General features: G+C 55.4%; 1 gene segment (V, D, J or C); it reads right to left on the reverse strand.

Annotated features, from left to right (window-relative positions):
- The window catches only part of LOC134373774 (immunoglobulin heavy constant gamma 1-like), a 239,313-nt gene that overhangs the window by 127,805 nt on the left and 93,659 nt on the right, over positions 1 to 17,849 (reverse strand).

Consider the following 17,849-nt stretch of genomic DNA (forward strand, 5'->3'; position numbering starts at 1 on the left):
TCCCCAGTCCCCCCACCCCCTGCCCCCAGCCTCTGGCAACCACCATTGCACTCTCTACTTCCATGAGATTGATCTTCAGTTTCCACCGATGAGTGAGATCATGTGGTATTTGTCTTTCTGTGTCTGCCTTATTTTACTTAACGTGATATCTTGCAGGTTCAGCCGTGTGGCAAATGGCATAATTTCCTTCTTTTTAAGGGATGAATAGTATTCCGTTGCTTATATATTCCACATTATCCTTATCCATTCACCCACTGATGGACACTTGACTTTGATTCAATATCTTGGCTGTCATGAATAATCCTGCAATAAATGTGGATGTGAAGATAACTGTTCTGCATACTAATTTTATTTCCTTTGGACACATACCCAGTAGTGGGATTGCTGATCTTACGGTAGTTCTGTTCTATTTTTTCTTTTTCTCTTTTTTAGTGCTTTCTCCACCAGGCAGTTCTGTTTTCAATGTTTTAAGGAACCTCCGCACTGTTTTCCAAAAGGTCTGCACTAGTCTACTCTCCACCAGCACTGTGCAGGGAATCCTTTTCCTCCACATCCTCACCACCACTGGTTTTCTTTCATCTTTTGACAACAGCCATTCCAACTGGAGTGAGATGAGATCTCATCATTGCTTTGATTTGCATTTCCCTGATGATTAGTGTTGATGAGCATTTTTTTCACATGTCTGTTGGTCCTATGCATGTCTTCTTTTCAGAAATGTCTTTTCAGATCCTTTGCTCATTTTTAAGTCAAGTGTTTGTCTTCTTACTATTGAGGAATTTTTTGGAGTTTCTTATACAAAGAGACTTCAAAACATTTGTGGAAATATGGAATTAAAAGATAAAAATAAAAAATAAAAACTTTAATTCTCAACGTCATAATCTCCATCAAGTTCAAGACACTTCTGTAAGTGATGACAGCAGCCATTTAGTTCATCCTGAAAGAACTGAGGGTACTGGGAGTGTAATCATGTCAACGCGATCTTTTACATAATATTAACTGGAGAAAAATGCATGCCCTGTGAAGATTTTTTAAGATTAGAAAACAAAAAGAATTCAGAAGGAGCCAAATCAGGAATGTAAGGTAGATGCCTAATGATTTCCCATCAACACTCACAGAAAGTTGACCTTGTTTGATGAGAGGAATGAGCAGGAGCTTTGTCGGGGTGGAAAAGGACTCTCTGGTGAAGCTTTGCTGGGTGCTTTCCTGCTTCAGCTTTGGCTTTCTCCAAACTCTCTCATCATAAGCAGAGGTGATTGTTCTTTGGCCCTCCAGAAAGTCTTAAGCAAAATGCCTTGAGCATCCAAAAATCTGTTGCCATAACCTTTGCTCTTGACTGGTCCACTCTTGCTTTGACTGGACCACTTCCAGCTCTTGGTGGCCATGGCTTTGATTGTGTTTTGTCTTCAGGATGGTACTGGTAAAGCCGTGTCTCATCTCCCGCTACTATTCTTTGAAGAAATGCTTCAGGACTTCAATCCCACTTGTTTGAAATTTCCATGGAAAGCTCTGCTCTTGTCTGCAGCTGATCTGGGCACAACAGTTTTGGAACCCATCGAGCAGAAAGTTTGCTCAAATGTAATGAACTGAGATGTCTGTGGTGTTGGCGATTTCTGCTGTTAATCACTGGTCCTGTTTGATTAGGCATGAACATGACCAATCTTTTTCCTCACAAATTGAGGTGGATGGTCTCCCTGCTGTGGGCTATGTCTTCAACATCATCTTGTCCCTTCTTAAAATGAGGTGCCCACTTGTAAACTGCCAATTTCTTTGGGGCATTGTCTTCATAAACATTTCGTAAACACTGATGATTTCACCATTCTTCCACCCAAGCTTCGCCATAAATGTGATGTTTGTTCTTGCTTCAATTATAGCAGAGTTCATGTCGCTGGGATAGGAGCTCTTTTCAAACTGATGTCTTATCCTTTTTAGTGCCTCAAACTAGATCCTGTTCAGACATGTTATAACAAGGTAATATAAGTTCATTTTGGTATGAAAATATTTTGCAGTCCATGCATAGTTTTTCATAAAACACCTTTTCTATGTCCTTCTTGAAGACCCCTTATATATTTTGGATATTAACTGCTTGTCAGATGAATAGTTGGAAAATATTTTTTCCCATTCTGCAGGTTGTCTCTTCACTCCATTGTTTCCTCGGTTGTGCAGAAGCTTTTTAGTTCAATGTAATTCAATTTGTCTATTTTTGCTTCTGTTGCCTGAGCTTTGGGGGTTTTACCTAAAAAATCATTGCCAAGAGTAGTGTTGTGGAACTTCTCTGTTATGATTTTTTTCTAATGGTTTCATAGTTTTGGGTGTTTTGCTAAAGTCTTTAAATTCCATCTTGTGTTGGTTTTGTGTATGGTGTGAGGTTAGGGTCTAATTCATTCTTCTGCATGGAATATCCAGTTTCCATCGCCATTTATTGAACTGACTGTGCTTCTCCTGTTGCATGTTCTTGGCAGCGTTGTTGAAAATCAATTGGCTGTGAATGTGTGTGTGTTTCCCTCTGGGCTCTCTTCTGTTCCGTGGGTCTCTGTCCTCTTTTTGTCCTGCTTTGATCACAAATGCTTTATAACACGTTTGGAGTCAGGTACTGTGACCCCTCCTTCTCTGCTGTTTTTTCTCAAGGTTGCTTTGGTTGCTCGGGGTCTTTTGTGGTTCCACACACATTTCGGGTTGCTTTTCCTATCTCTGTGGAAACTGTTAGTGATTGGACTTTTGATAGAGATCACACTAAACTCATCCTCTTCTTCTTCCCTCTTCTTTCCATCTTCCATTCCTCTAAGGCTGTAAAGACATTTCTGGGCCACATGAAGCAGGCCCTGGGCTGTGTCTGACCTGAAAGCTGTGGTTGGCTGAGCCACGCCATGACCACTGCAGTGTCTCGGTCAGTAGGGTCCCCCAGGTGGGCAGTGCAGGCCTGATCTGAGGCTCAGCTCTCGAGGTCGGCACATCTGAGACATGTCCCATGATGGGTCATCTGCAACTGGACAATGGCCAGGCCCTGGAGCAGGGGCCCAGCTGTCTGAAACTGGAGGGAGAGCCCCCAATGCTGAGAGCTAGGGCTGCTGGGAGGCAGAGGCCGTGGTCTAGGAATGGCACTTGGCTGTCCTCCATGTCACTGCCCAGGCGAGGACCCCTCCACCAGTGGACAAGACTCCTGGGTGAGTAAATTTACTCCAGGGTAAATCACCGACATGCTCAGCTCCTCTTGCTGCTGTCTCTGCACTGTCCACCAGGAGGACGAAGAGTGACCAGTTCACACAGCTGGCTCAGGTACCAGTTATACTCCCTGTTCTCATCTGAGGAGCTGACTGCTATCTTGCTTTCTCTGTCTCTCCTGCATCTGCTCAGCTATCCCGAGTCCAGGGCTGGAAGCGTTTGGAGAAGAGGAGCATCGTGTTTCTGGACAGACAGGGAAAGCTGTCGATATGCCACTGCAGGTCACGGCCCCTTGTCTGAGCTTGACCACCCCAGAGGGTCTGAGAGGGAGTGGTCACTCTTCCTGCCTGTCCAGCTCACCCCATCAGCGGCTTCTGTGAACAGCTCAGTGGCCTTCTCAGGAGGCCATGTGCTGGATCTACTTCTCCCACACATGGAACCCATCCCCTGGCTGCACAGGCCACCTGGACCCATCACAGCTGTGACTTTGCATTTCTCCAAATAAAGCTCATGGTGAAGGCCCTCTTCCCAAGGTGGCAGATGGCACAGGGTGGGACGTGGGGGCACCCAACCAGGACCCACCATTTGGAGAAAAACAAGGTGGGTGCAGGTGGAGATGAGGGTGGAAGGAGGCTTATGAAGAACTCCTGCTCCTGTGATCCCTGGTTGGGTGGCCATGGCTCCCTGTCCCTTCAAACTCCACCTTGTGTTTCCTTAGGTTCACTGAGCCATTGTCTTCACTTGTAACTGCTTTGGAATGTGCCTCCACGTGAGGCTCCAGGATGGGGTCAGAACAAGCTCATGCCTTGGCCCAGAGAAGGAGAGCCTTGGTCCCATGGGCCAGAGTAGTCCCGGTTGGGCTGACTGTGATTCTGTGGAGAGACCTGGGCAGGTATTTCACTTATGAAGGGCTGACACTTCACAAGGGCTGAGTGGGGACATCTGCTGACACCCAGACAGGGCCTGGCTCATAGCAGGAGCTGGTGAGAAGTCAGTTCAGTGCCCCCTTCCTTATGCAGGGTGTGACTTGGAGACTCAGATGAGGAATCCTGGAGGGCTGCCTGTAGGAGGCAGCGTGAGGGAGGGACCGGAGGGTGGTACAAGGAAGGGCTGGGATGGAGCTTCTCACCTGTGTTCCTGGTGGTTGTGGTGCCTACGGGGGCCTTGGTGGATCTCTCCTCTGGTTAGGGTGGCTCAGTGGGCACTGGGGGGCTTGGAGCAGCTCTTGATTCTGAAATCAGAGAAGCAGTGGGCAGGGGAGGGTGAGACAGCAGAGTGGAGTGAGGTGCCCAGGGCTGCCCCATGGACAGTGAGGTGCTGAATGTCACAGCCACACTGCAGAAGGGAGGGGCATGGCATGGGGGAGGGGCTACAATGTGGGGCTCAGCACAGCCACTGCCTTTGCTGAGCCTGCTGGCCACATGCACATTGGGGAAGGGTCCAAAGGACATGGACATCAATGTTGTACCCATGGGGGAGCTGAGGGTGGTGAGCAGAGGGGGAGGGCCACGAGGAGGAGGGGCCAGAGGGGGAGGGGCCAGAGGGAGGTCCTCATCCTCAAAGAGAGGGCCCAGGAGGGGGAGGAGCCGTGCTCTATGGCGAGTGGATCATTGTTACGGACTCTTGTTACAGCCCCTGCTTATAGCCTTCGGGTCAGCCTCTGCATGGAAGTGGGGGGTCCGGGAGGCTCTTCTCAGTGGTCTTGGGACACCTACTTGGCCACTGGAAGGTCTTCTCCAAGGTCTGGCTGCTGGCATTGTGATGGACCCTGCATTTGTGGGGGCCGTGGTCCCACTGGGAGGCAGGAAGGAGAGCTGGCTGCTCAGGTGTAGCCGTGCTCTGCCTTCTTGGCAGGGAAGGTTGTTTGGATCTGGTTCTGCGCCCGTGACTGCCAGGTGACCTCCACTGGCTCTGGGTTGTACCCAGTCACCAAGCAGGCCAGGAAGACGGGGCTGTTTTCCTTCAGGGATCTATACCCCGAGATGAACACAAACACCTCCGGAGCTCGGGTCTCTTCAAGACAGACACAACGGGGGTCTGAGCCTGGTGGCTCCTGAGGGCCACTGGGGACAGGGGCAGAGGGACCAGAAAGTGAGGGGAGAGGCCAGGGGGAGGGTGTCTGTGTGGAGGGGAGAAGGAGGCGGGGGTCCAGGCAAGTGGGGCTGGGCTGAGGGGCCCGTGCCCAAGTGATGGCTCCTCTGGCCCCCGTGAGTGAGAATCGCTCGCGGTCACCCTGCAGCTTATAGAGCTGTCAGTCATGGACACCAGGCCATGGGGTGGGAGGTCCCAGAGCCCTGGATCCACACTATGCCTGGTGCTCAGGCTCGTGTTCCTGGGCACCTGGGTGCTGAGTGCAGCTGAGTGATGCAGGGTCCCTGCTGGGCCCCCCGCAGCCCTGTTCCACCTCACTCCAGTGGGGTCTTTCCTCTTGGCCCCCCTGCCTACACCAGATCCTCCCCACCCACTTCACTGATGGTCACTGCTCAGACAGGGCCAGGTGTCCCCTTTATTCAGCCCGCACGAGTCCTCTGTTGTGTCATGGCCCAGTCCCCCTCTCCACTGGTCCCCTTGTCACAGAACCTGCCTCTCTGTTCTCCTAAACACTTGGTGGCCCTCCCCCCACCCACATTTACATCTTTTCCCTGGGATTTTCTAGGCAGGAAAATCCATCTGATAGGCAGCATCATGGCCCAGCCCAGGAGCTCCCACCTGAGCAGAGTCATCCTGATCCCCCCCAGCAAGCTCTCAAGGTTCTCTGGGACATCGTTGCTCCTCCCTGAGGGTCTGGGGTGTCAGCCCTACCAGGTCCCCCTCCTCAGCACTGCTGGAGAGGCACCAGGGATGGGTATTGTGATGGCTGAACTGTGTCCCGTACAAATTCATATGGTGAAGCTCTCACCTTCCTGGACCTCGGAATGTGAACTTTTTGGGGAAAAGACACTTTGCAGGTGGAATCAAGTTCAGATGAGGTCATATTGGATTAGGACTAGTGTCCCTATAAAAGGGACACTGACTAAATTTTGGACCCCGACACACACACGGGGAGAACGCCATGTGAAGGTGAAATCAGAGTCAGGGTGATGTCTCTACAGGTCAAGTAACACCGGAGATGACCAGCACACCAGAAGACAGCAGAGAGCATGGAGCAGCCTGTCCCTGCTGGCGGACAAGGAACCAGCCCTGCCAACACCTTGGTTTCGACTTTTGGCCTCCAGAACGGGGAGAAGGCAGAAGTCTGTCACTCAAGGCACTCGGTCCCTGGTGCTTTGTCACAGCAACTGTGGCTCACTCATACAGATGCTGTCATCATCCATCAGCTCAGCCCGTGGCCTGCTTTAGGCCTCCTGTCCACCCACTACAGTCTCCTCAGCCATGCTGGGTGAGCTCTGAGCTCTGAGGGGCCCTCAGCCCATCCTCACCAGCCTCTAGGTGTACCCATGATGAGCTCCCTTTACCACCATGGTGCCAGAGCTGGACGCAAGAGCATGGACTGGAGGGGTGGACTCCACTGGAGCCCTGAGTGTGCATCCAGCTCTCTGTGTGACAGTCACCCCTTCAGGGCCAGGCTGGGGCTGAGGCTCTGGGCAGCTCTGTTTCCAGCAGGGACACAGTAGCCTGTGGCTGTTCTCAGCATCATTTGCACCCAGAGGTCCCAGACATGGCCATGACTGCTGGCCCACGTGAGCTTCAGGCTGCCCTTCAGCTCTGAAACTGCGTCCTCCTGGGACCTTGGGACCAAGACCCACCTCCCTAAGGTGTCGTCCTTCACTTCTGCCAGGAAACCTCCCTGGGTCCTGGGAGCCACCTGTCCCTCTCCCCGTCTCTCCTCTCCCCAAAGCACCTCCAGCCAGGCCCTCTTGCCACAGCTGGCCCAGACTTGTCCAGGGCCTGCAGGTCCCCCCAGTCCATCCACCATATCAATGTGCCCGGACATGTGAATGTCGTCTGGGCAGTGCTCCATCTTCTGAGCAAGAACCCAGCCCCGGGACCCGGCTTCCGTCTCTGGGGGTTTTATTTCCCACCACTGCTCCGCTGCTGGCCATGGATGCTCACCAGCAATGAGACAAAGGAGCCTTGCCCGGCACGTGTTCTCCTTGCAGGAGCCACAGACTACATGCTTATGTCCTCTGAAAATTGAAACCCTCACCCCGAAGGTGGTGGGGCCTTTGGGAGGTGATCAGGTCATGAGGGTGGGGCCCCGTGAATGGGATTCGTGCCCTTGTGCATGAGGCCTGAGGGGCCCTCGGCCCTTCCACCGTCTACCAGCCAGGAACAGGCCCCACCAGACACCGACTCTGCCAGGCCTTCCTCTCAGACTTCCAGCCTCCAGAACTGTGAGAAATAAATGTCTGCTGTCCAAGCTGTCCGTCTGCGGTACTTTGTTATCACAGCTAAGACTCCCGTTCCCCCAAATCCTCCCCACCCACTTCCACACTCCATCCACGTCTGCTGGGGCAGCTGCCGGCCTGTGCTCCTGCAGAGCGGGGCCCTCACGATGTGCTGACAGGCGCATGCCTCCTGGGGCTCTGCCGCTCCTCCTGAATCCACACACACGCCCCACACAGCACAGAGGTTTGGGGGGAGATTGAAGCCTGGCGTGTGCTGGGAATGGTGACAGAGGGGTGACAGACAGCCACGGACAGAGGACTCTGTGGAGCACACACCAGCCCGGAGGCCCGAGCTCCAGTGTCCTGATTCACATCGTGGCTGGGTGACCAGGTCTGGATTCTCCCCATCTGGCCGCAAGTGCTGAGCCCCGGGTGGCGTGTGGGCCCCGCTTCTGCTCCTGCTGCCCATTCCCGAGCACGGCCCGCAGGCCCACGCCCAGGCAGGCTCCTGAACGTGCCGATGCAGCAGGAAGGGCGTGAGAGAAACAAAAACCTTCACCAGACTGTAGTTTATCAAGATAAAACATGTTTACTTCTGGGTAACAAGTATGTTCACAGCAAAGCAGCGTCAGGGCAGAGCCAGGGCCAGGCCGGCGTGTCCGCAGGCATTTAGCAGGTGCAGAGAGAAGCCTGCTTCTTAGTTCAAGGCCTGAGGGTGACATGGGCAAGCTCAATGGCAAGTCAACACGCCACACAGGCCAGGAGACCCCAGGCCTGAGGGTGTTGCCCCTTTGGTTCCGTCTCTTTGGTCTCCAAGCTTGTTCTGTTGAGGTCACTTCACCTGCAGGGCACAGGGACAGCGTGAAGGGCTTCCCAGCATTGTGCATGAGGCAGGGGCAGTGGGGGGACCCAGGAGGCTCCCCCGCACCCTCTCGGCTCCTCCTATGCCACACTACCTTGAACAGAGTGACCGTGGTGCTGTAGAAGAGGCTCAGGAGGAAGAGCACGATGAAGGTGGAGGTGGTGGCCCACAGGTTCTCGAAGCCTTCCTCCTCGGCGCTCACCTCGCCCTCTGCAAGGGGGACACACGGGGGAGGGTCAGCTGGGTGGGGCCGGGTGGGTCTGGCACAGCCCAGCAGCACAGAAGCCCAGCCAGGAGAGCGCAGCCTCGGGGACGTTTACCCTCCTGGGACCTGAGGACGAGGAGCGTCCCCGGCCTGAGCCACCCCTGGTCCCGGCTGTGCTGCGCCCAGGAGGAGGAGCAGGAGGGGAGGGAGGGGACAGAGTGGCCAAGCTCAAGAGGGAGGGGTACATGGAGCTGTCCCCACAAGGGGTCTGAGCTCCTGGGCTCCCATCTGGAGGAGTCTGGATGGACAGATGCAGGCCTGGGCTCCGCTGGGCAAGGACGGAGCAGGGATCAAGGAGGAGCAGGGTGGGGACAACATGAGGCCATGTGCAGAGAGCTCTGGGGTGACAGAGAGAAGCAGCAGAAGCAGCACAGGACACAGGGGCAGGGACTGTAGGTCGGTGCTCAAGGAGTCACCTCTGTGTCCTGGACAGTTATGAGCATGACGTGGCTCAGCTGTGGCCTCCTGGGCTGCAGAGCAGGGAATGGACTCCTGTGCCCTGTGGTTTTGGGGTGGGCCTGAGAGGCACCCCTGCACCTGTTCTCAGGACGCTTGCCCTCCGTTGCCCCCTGGGAGCAGCATCCACCTGGGCACTTCCTAGCTGGCCTGTCCTACCCTGCCAGGACTAGAGGCTCCTGGGAACCAGGGCACAGTCGGACTCCTGATGGTGACAGCGGTGTGAGGGCACCCAGAGGAGTCAGCACCTTCTGTCACGTGTGGAGCCCTGACTGGGTCCTGCTGTCCTGTATGGACACTGGCTCTGTGCACGGTGGGTGCTGGGGGACCTGCTCCCTCCTCAGGATCCTGGAGCAGGAGGGCACACTGTCCTGAGCCACCCCTCCCCCGGGCACAGTCCTGGGCTTCCCTGAGCAGCTGCGGCAGCCAAGCCCAGTGTGGCCGTCTGAGCCCTTTGCCCTGGCCTGGCACAGTGGCCCTGGTCAGAGTCCAGGCTGGGTTGGCCTGTGGAAGCCCCTCCAAGACGAGACAGAAGGACAAGCAGAGCCATGGTTAGGAAGCCCCGGGACCAGCATGGTGCAGGGAGCAGAACTTCTGGAGAGGATGGAGCACCTGCCAGAGACTCCGAGTGACCTTGTCGCACATGTGATGTGTGTGAGCTTGTGCATGTGTGTGCATGTCACTGTGGCCAGGTGTTTGCATGTGTGCACTTGTGCATCCATACATAGGTGTGTCTGGATGCATGCGTTCAAATATTCATGTTTGTTCGTCTGTGTTATGTGTGCATGTCAGTGTGTGTGTGTATGTGCGTCTGTGAATTTGTCTATGCATGCGTGTTTGTTCCTGGTGTCAGTGTGTCTGTGTGCACGTGTGTATGAGTGTATGTGTGCAATTTTTGTCTGTCTTCACGTGCTTCTGTGTGGGTATGTGTTCATGTCTGTGTCCATGTGTGTGTTTGTGCATTGTTTCTGTGCTTGTGTGTGTGTGTGTTCATGACTGTGTTTGTCCATGTCTTTGTGCACCCATGTTCATGTGAGGGCATGTCTGTGTCTGCAGGTGTTTCAATGTGTGCATTTGTCTGTGCATATTTGTGTGTATGTGTCTGTGTCTACATGTGCCCTGCTTGTGTGTATTTGGGCATTGCATTTCTGTGTGTGCCTGTGCATGTCCATGTCAGTGCATGTTTGGGTGTATGTGTTTCTGTGCATTTTGTGTGTGTGTGTTCATGTCTGCATGTGTGCACATGTGTGCTTATGTGTCTGTTCATGTGCATATTTTTCATGTTTGAGTGTAACCATGTTTGTATTCATGCATTGCATGTCTGTGTGCATGTTCTTGTGTGTGCCCATGATCGCATGTGCCCATGCGTGCATGTGTGTGTGTGTTCTGCCTGTGCCCATGTGGCCTTCTTTTAGCTGTTGTCTGGAAGCAGCTGCAGGAACTGTGTGCCTGGGCTCTGCCTTCCCGTGGGCATTCGGCACAGAGCCCAGGGTCTCCCTGAGGTTGTCCCAAGGTGGGCAAGCAGGTGAGACAGGCCTGGGGCCATGCAGAAGGGAGGTCTGAGGGGGACAGGGTGGGGGCAGCACAGCCATGTCCCCAGCAGGCAAGAGCATTGTGCACTCAGGACCAGCATGTTTTGAATGGATCTTTTTATTTCTAATCTTTAGAAAATGCAAGAGCACGCCCCGTTGACACAGTTAGTTTGCACACACACACACAGAGCGACTGGCCACCACCCCTGGTCAGTAGCAGGTGCTGGCCGTGTCGGACAAGATCAGGGACACATTGTACAGGGTGGGTTTACCGGTGGACTTGTCCACGGTCCTCTCGATCACCTTGTACGGCAGGGCCTCGTGGCCCACGACGCAGGTGAAGGGGGCCCCTGAGCTCCACTCCTCCTCGGTCACGGTCAGGGTGCTGAGGACGTGGTAACGGCCTGGAGCCTGGGGCTCGGGCATTGGGGGGCTGGTCACGTAGTTGCCCGGGGTCAATGGCTGCCCCTTCGTCACCCACTGCACAAACACGTCCGAGGGAGAGAAGCCCGTCACCAGGCAGGTGACAGTGGCCGCCTCCCGCAGGTTCAGCTGTTCCCGGGCTGGTGGCAGCACGTAGACGGCTGGCTTGTGCAGGGTCACCTCTGTGAGCAGAGAGATGGGGGTGAGCCCAGGCGGGGCCACGAGGGGCCCAAGGCCAGTGGGGTGGGGTGGACTGTCCCCCGTTGTTCCCGGACAACATTCTTGCCACGTGCCCGGCCCTGCCCTCCCGCAGGGGTCTGGAGAGGGGACCTGGGAGCAGCGGGAAGAGGGCAGGTGCCGGGAGCTGGACCTACCCCTGGACTTGGAGACGGTCTTCTTCAGGGGTGCGGGCAGGTCCGGGTGGGTCACGGTGCAGGTGAACTTCTCCCCGGGCTTCCAGTCGTCCTCGCAGATGCTGGTCTCGCCCACGGCACTGAAGGTGCTGTTGGGGTGTCTCTCGGAGAAGCGGGTGTGCGTCTTCAGAGCCTCGCCATTCTGACGTGTCCAGGAGATGTTCAGGCTGTCAGAGGTGCTCAGGTCTGTGACCAGGCAGCCCAGCTTGGCTGACTTGCTGAGGAAGATGCTGGCGAAGGAGGGGGTGACGGTGAAGACGCGGATGTCTGGGGACGGACCTGGGGACGAGAGAGAGGCGGCTTTAGCGACTGGTCAGACCTGCAGTCCGGTGAAGGGTCTTTCTTTCCTGAAGAGAGCTGTGGACTCTGCTGAGCTCCAGGGTCCTGCTGGTGTGGCCAGGGGGACACTTGGCCTGCCCCGTCCCTGCCCGTGGCCACCCTGGGAAGCCAAAGCTCAGGGAGCAGATGGCCATGTCTGGGGCGGCGTCTGCCAGACCCTAGTGGACGCCCATGGGGGAGGCCCTGGCCATGGAGGGGTGGGTGCTGCACCCAGGACAGGCCACTCACCACCACTGCACGTGGAGGACACGTTCTTCAGGACAGTCCCGCCTCTGTGATCCACATGGCAGGTGAACGTGCTCTGGCTGAGCCAGTCACTCTCGGTGACGGTCAGTGTGCTGGTGACCTTGAAGGTCGTGGGCCCAGAGCCTTTGTCCTCGGCCTCCGCCCGGCTGGTGGTGAAGCCGGACCCCACTGGCTTTCCATCGCGCAGCCAGGACACTGTGATCTGTTTGGGGCTGAAATCCGTGGCCTGGCAGATGAGCCTGGTCTTGCGCTGGCTGGGGCCGGAGGAGGAATCGCAGGGCGGGACGAACATGGCCACATTGGGGCGCAGCACTGTGGACACTGGAGTGAGGGGACAAGGGGTCAGCCCGGCCTGGCCCGCCCCCGTGCCTGCCACGCAGGGCTCTCTCTTCCGTGGTGGTGGAGGGGACGGTTCTCACCTGGGAAGTTCACGATCACGTCTTTGTTGGTGGTGCCGTGCAGGACTTTGCACACCAGGTGCTCGTCAGTGCTCTGGGGCACACTCTCGGGCAGCAGCACCTGCGAGGTGGCCGTGTACGTGCCCTGTCTGTGGACCGTTGGGAAGGTCTTGACATTGCTGTGGCTCACTGAGGAGCTGTTCTTGTAGTTCCAGGAGAAGCTGATGGTGTCGGGCAGGAAGTCCCGTGCGAGGCAGCCCAGGGCCACCGTGCTCTTCTGTGACTGGGGGCTCTCACAGGACACCAGGGGGAAGACTTTTGGGGAGGACAGGCTCACTGAGGACCCGAGGGGGACAAAAGAGAATGAGGAGGGGGTGAGAAGCTGCCTTCTTGAGCCAGCTGCTCTCTTTCTGAGCCCCCCATCCTGCTGAGGATAAGCTCACCTGCAGGACTCCAGGGCTTGGGCTGACCTGGCCAACAGTGGGCTGGGAGGCTATGGTGAGGCCTGGGGTCCTGGCACGGGGCTGCTGGGCTTGGGAGGAGACAGCCTCAGCCCCCACCATACTGAGGAGCCCAGTACAGAACACTTCCTTCCCATCCTTGCCGTCCCTACCCTGCTCTGCTGTCCCTGTACCCAGGGCATCGCCTGTGTTCTGGGTCTGGGATCAGAGTGGCTCAGGGATCAGGCGTGGGCATGGACCAGCCTTGTCTTCCCTTGGACGTCAGACTTGCAGGGCTGTGATGCTCAGTCCTGAGCACAAGGTGCATGAGGAGCCAGGAGCCACACACAAGGCGGGTAGAGAGGGGCCCCCACCAGCTCCCCAAGCTGCCCCGATCTCAGTCACACCCTAAATCTCCCAGAGCAGACAGCTCAGGACTGTGTGGGGTCAGAGGGAGGGTGATGGGAACCAGTGTAGACTCAGCTTGGCAAGTGTATCTAAGAATGACCAGATCATGTAGATCAGCCCAGCACAATGTGGGCTAAGAGGGTGTAGCATGGCCAGCTCATCCCAGCTGCACAAATGCGGGCCATCCCCTGTCAGTCTAGCCCCAAGCAGCTTAATGAACTAAGCCCAGCCCATCCCAACCACTCCATGCCTGCTGAACCCAGCTCAGTTACCCTAGTTAACCCAGCTCAACCACCAAACACAAGAAGGCCAGCCTAGTCCAGTCCAGCCCGGCCAAGCTCAGCTCAACTCAGCTCTGCTCAGCTCAACTCAGCTCAGCTCAGCTCAGCTCAGCTCAGTTCAGCTCAACTCAGCTCTTCCCAGCTCAGCCCACTTCAGCTCATCCCAGCTCAGCCCAGCTCTGCCCAGCCCAGCTCAGCCCAGCTCAGCTCAGCCCCGCTCAGTTCAGCTCTGCCCAGCCCAGCATATTTCAGCTCAGCTCAGCTCACGTCAGTCCAGTTCAGCCCAGCTCAGCTCAGCCCAGTTCAGCTCAACCCAGCCCGGCCCAGCTCAGCCCACTTCTGCTCAGCCCAGCTCTGCCCAGTACAGCTCAGCTCAGCCCAACTCAGCCCAGTACAGCTCAGCCCTGCTCAGTTCAGCTCAGCCTAGCCCAGCTCAGCTCATCCCAGCTCAACACAGCCCAGCCCAGCTCAGCCCTCTTCAGCTCATCCCAGCTCAACTCAGCCCAGCCCAGCTCAGCCCACTTCAGCTCAGCCCAGCTCAACCCAGCCCAGCTCAGCTCAGCCCAACTCAGCCCAGTACAGCTCAGCCCTGCTCTGCCCAGCCCAGCTCTGCCCAGCCCAGCTCTGCTCAGCCCAACTCAGCCCAGTACAGCTCAGCTCAGCTCAGTTCAGTTCAGCCCAGCCCAGTCTAGCTCAGCTCAGCTCAGCCCAGCCCAGTCCAGCCCAGCTCAGCCCTGCTCTGCCCAGCCCAGCTCATCCCAGTTCATCACAGCTCAGCCCAGCTCAGCTCAACCCAGCCCAGCCCAGCTCAGCTCAGCCCAGCTCTGCCCAGCCCAGCTCATCCCAGTTCATCACAGCTCAGCCCAGCTCAGCTCAGCCCAGCTCAGTTCAGCTCAGCCCAGCCCAGCCTAGCTCAGCTCATCTCTGTTCAGCCCAGCCCAGCTCAGCTCAGCTCAGCTCAGTTCAGCTCAGCCTAGCCCAGTCCAGCTCAGCTCAACCCAGCTCAGCTCAGCTCAGCTCAGTCCTGCTCAGCCCAGCTCAACTCAGTCCAGCTCAGTTCAGCTCATCCTAGCTCTGCTCAGCCCAGTCGAATTCAACCCAGCTCAGCTCAGATCAACTTAGCTTAGCTCAGTCCAGCTTAGCCCATCCCAGCTCAGTCCAGCTCACCCCAACTCAGCCCAGCTCAGCCCATCCCAGCTTAGCACAGCTCAGCCCCGGGCCAGCACAGCTCAGCTCAGCTCAGCTCAGCCTAGCTCAGCACTGCCTAGCCCAGTACAGCTCAGCTCAGCTCAACACAGCCCAGCACAGCTCAGCTCAGCTCAACCCAGGTCAGCTCAGCCCAGGTCAGCCCAGCACAGCTCAGCCCAGCACAGCTCAGCTCACCCTAGCTCAGCCCTGCTCAAGCCAGCCCAGCCCAGCACAGCTCAGCCCAGCACAGCTCAGCCCAGCACAGCTCAGCTCACCCTAGCTCAGCCCAGCTCAAGCCAGCCCAGCCCAGCACAGCTCAGCCCAGCACAGCTCAGCCCAGCACAGCTCAGCTCAGCCCAGCACAGCTCAGTCCAGCACAGCTCAGCTCACCCTAGCTCAGCCCTGCTCAAGCCAGCCCAGCCCAGCACAGCTCAGCCCAGCACAGCTCAGCCCAGCACAGCTCAGCTCACCCTAGCTCAGCCCAGCTCAAGCCAGCCCAGCCCAGCACAGCTCAGCCCAGCACAGCTCAGCCCAGCACAGCTCAGCTCAGCCCAGCACAGCTCAGTCCAGCACAGCTCAGCTCACCCTAGCTCAGCCCTGCTCAAGCCAGCCCAGCCCAGCACAGCTCAGCCCAGCACAGCTCAGCACAGCTCAGCCCAGCACAGCTCAGCCCAGCACAGCTCAGCTCAGCCCAGCACAGCTCAGCTCACCCTAGCTCAGCCCAGCTCAAGCCAGCCCAGCCCAGCACAGCTCAGCCCAGCACAGCTCAGCTCACCCTAGCTCAGCCCAGCTCAAGCCAGCCCAGCCCAGCACAGCTCAGCCCAGCACAGCTCAGCTCACCCTAGCTCAGCCCAGCTCAAGCCAGCCCAGCCCAGCACAGCTCAGCCCAGCACAGCTCAGCTCACCCTAGCTCAGCCCAGCTCAAGCCAGCCCAGCCCCGCACAGCTCAGCCCAGCACAGCTCAGCTCAGCCCAGCACAGCTCAGCTCACCCTACCTCAGCCCAGCTCAAGCCAGCCCAGCCCAGCACAGCTCAGCCCAGCACAGCTCAGCCCAGCACAGCTCAGCCCAGCACAGCTCAGCTCAGCCTAGCTCAGCCCAGCAAGCACAGCTCAGCCTAGTCCAATGTAACTCAGCCCAAGTTTGTTCAGACTAGTCTGTTTTTGAAAGTCCAATGGAATTGTAGTGACCACAAAGACTCAGCCTGGCAGACCCCTTCCCTCTGCTACATCCATCTCACTGCAGGATTTCTGAACAGCTGGGTGGGCTGCCATCCCCTCAGTGTCCTTCACTTGATCCCCCAGGCGTCCGGTCCTCATGCCCCAGCTCCACCTGGCTTTTGGCTCCAAAGTAGTACCAATCACCACTGCCCTTTCACCGTCTAGGTCGAATATTTCCTGGCAACTCTAAATTCATTAAACATCCTGAGATTTCCTGTGATAAAATGAAACATTCCTTTTGTTCTAGAACCAGCCACGTTGCCTCTGCTCTGAGAGTCAACTTCTCCCATCTGAGCCTCCACCGCCCTGGAGCACCCGCTTAGCTCGAATTCCTCCCTTCCAAGTCTAAGATAAGCCCCTGACTTTAAATGCCTTCTAGATAAAAATCATCATTGAATACAACCAGGAAATCCATTTTATGAGAATTTGTCACTTAAAATTCTGCTGTTTACCATAAAGCTACGTGGAAGGCATAGGCTAGTTTCAGGTACACGATAACGATCTAAAACTCAAAGCTGCACCTGTAACTTAAATAGAGACAGTGCGAGTGGTCCCTTGTGTCTTTTAAACCATCACAAAACACACAATCAACGGTTAATAGGCAATAGGAAAGCTCATGCCAGTGTTTTCTTGAAATATCCTTGAGGGGAAGTTAAATGTGAGTGACCCAGACTGTGGTCACCCAAAGGACTTGCACAGCTGAGCCTCTTTCTCCTCATCAGGCAATAATGACAGACGGACTTCCCTTCAAGGAGAAAGAAAACATCAAATGCAGATGTTTAAGAGACACATTTGGCAGCGTGGCTGCCCTCGCTTACCACGTGAGGAGTCCGGTCGCCGGAAAGTCCATGGGATCTTTGACAGGGAATAATTCCTCCAAGTCCATTAAAAATGGCTGATGCATGGGTAGCCAGCTGGCTGGTGGCAGAAGCCACGGCCACACATTCCCGGGTCTGTGCGGTTCCAGGAGACGCAAAGCCAATTCCAGGCCCAGCGGCAACCTGCGCCCAGACCCCACACGGGCTTCCCTTGACGGAGAAGATGAGCCACCGACTGGAGACAAACTGTCCACCTAATGTGCTCCTAGGGTGCTTTCTTCTGCACTGTCTGACTGGGTTCTCTCTTAAGCCACCAATTAACATGTCTTAAAATAATTCAGGAGAATTATATACGTTTCACCTTTAATTTATTCTAAAATGAATACTTGAAAAGTGGTCTTGAAAAATACTGAAATGAAGGCATTTTTTTCTTATCAGAATATCAAAGTGTTTCTCCTTAATCACAAAGAGAAAATTAACTCACTTAAAAAATTGTGGACACAGTTACTGTAAAGATAATGCTTTAGAGTATTAAAAAAAGGTTTGAAATTAATTATCATAGGAAGGAATCAAAAAAGTAACTTAAATAAGTTTTATGAATGCATTAATAAGCTGTCCCTAAGACCATTTAATTTCTTAAACATTTTACTCTGAAAATGAATTCAATTTAGAAGTTGGTAGGTTCAGTTGGAACAAACTAGAAGTTGGTAAGCTAAGACTGGGAAACCAAATTCAAATAGTGAAAAAGGGAACCTTTCCAGTTTCTGCCAGCACCCTCGCCTTATTTTAGAAATGCAAATTGCCCAGGTGTTGTTTTGCTCGGTGGAACGCTTTCAGATCTGCGGGGCTGGGCAAAATATCTGAAAACCCCCTCTTCATAAGCATAAGCTGTCAATGTGCCAATCGTGTTTTCTTTGCTTCCTCAAATAGACTCTCGCTGTGACCTGCTTCCTGCCACCTGCTGCAGGTGGCCGAACCCCCGCTCCGTGGCCATCTTGACTCTAACCACCCATGCCCAGCATCCCTCAATGAATTTAAACAATAAACTCGATTTATTATTGACAAAACTCAGCCC

The sequence above is a fragment of the Cynocephalus volans genome, chromosome 3 (genome assembly GCF_027409185.1).
Source record: "Cynocephalus volans isolate mCynVol1 chromosome 3, mCynVol1.pri, whole genome shotgun sequence".
NCBI lineage: Eukaryota > Metazoa > Chordata > Mammalia > Dermoptera > Cynocephalidae > Cynocephalus > Cynocephalus volans.